This window comes from Pterocles gutturalis, unplaced genomic scaffold, assembly GCF_000699245.1.
Source record: "Pterocles gutturalis isolate BGI_N339 unplaced genomic scaffold, ASM69924v1 scaffold32457, whole genome shotgun sequence".
Taxonomy (NCBI): Eukaryota; Metazoa; Chordata; class Aves; order Pterocliformes; family Pteroclidae; genus Pterocles; species Pterocles gutturalis.
In genome coordinates, this window is record NW_010116518.1 from 1 (window position 1) to 379 (window position 379).

Sequence of the window (379 nt, forward strand, 5' to 3'; positions counted from 1 at the left end):
GCTGCTGCTGCCGCTGGGTGCGCAGGTTGCTGGGGTCACAACGGGACAGGTTTCATCGCTTGTTCAATAAAGACTGAGAGGCTTGGGCCAGCAGGCTGAGCCGAGGTGGAAGAAGTGGTGTTTGTTACCTCGTGGTGAATAAAACATTTAAAAACCCCAGACCTTGGCCTGTCAACCCATGGGGGGCCTGCAGGGGAGAGGGGGAGGCCCTTCATCTGGGAGCGTAGGGATGGGGCAAGGGGGAATGGCCTTAAGCTGAGAGACAGCAGATTTAGATCAGGTATTAGGAAGAAATGTTTTCCGGCGAGGGTGGTGAGGCAGTGGCCCAGGTTGCCCAGAGAAGCTGTGGATGCCCCATCCCTGGAGGGGGTCAAGGCCA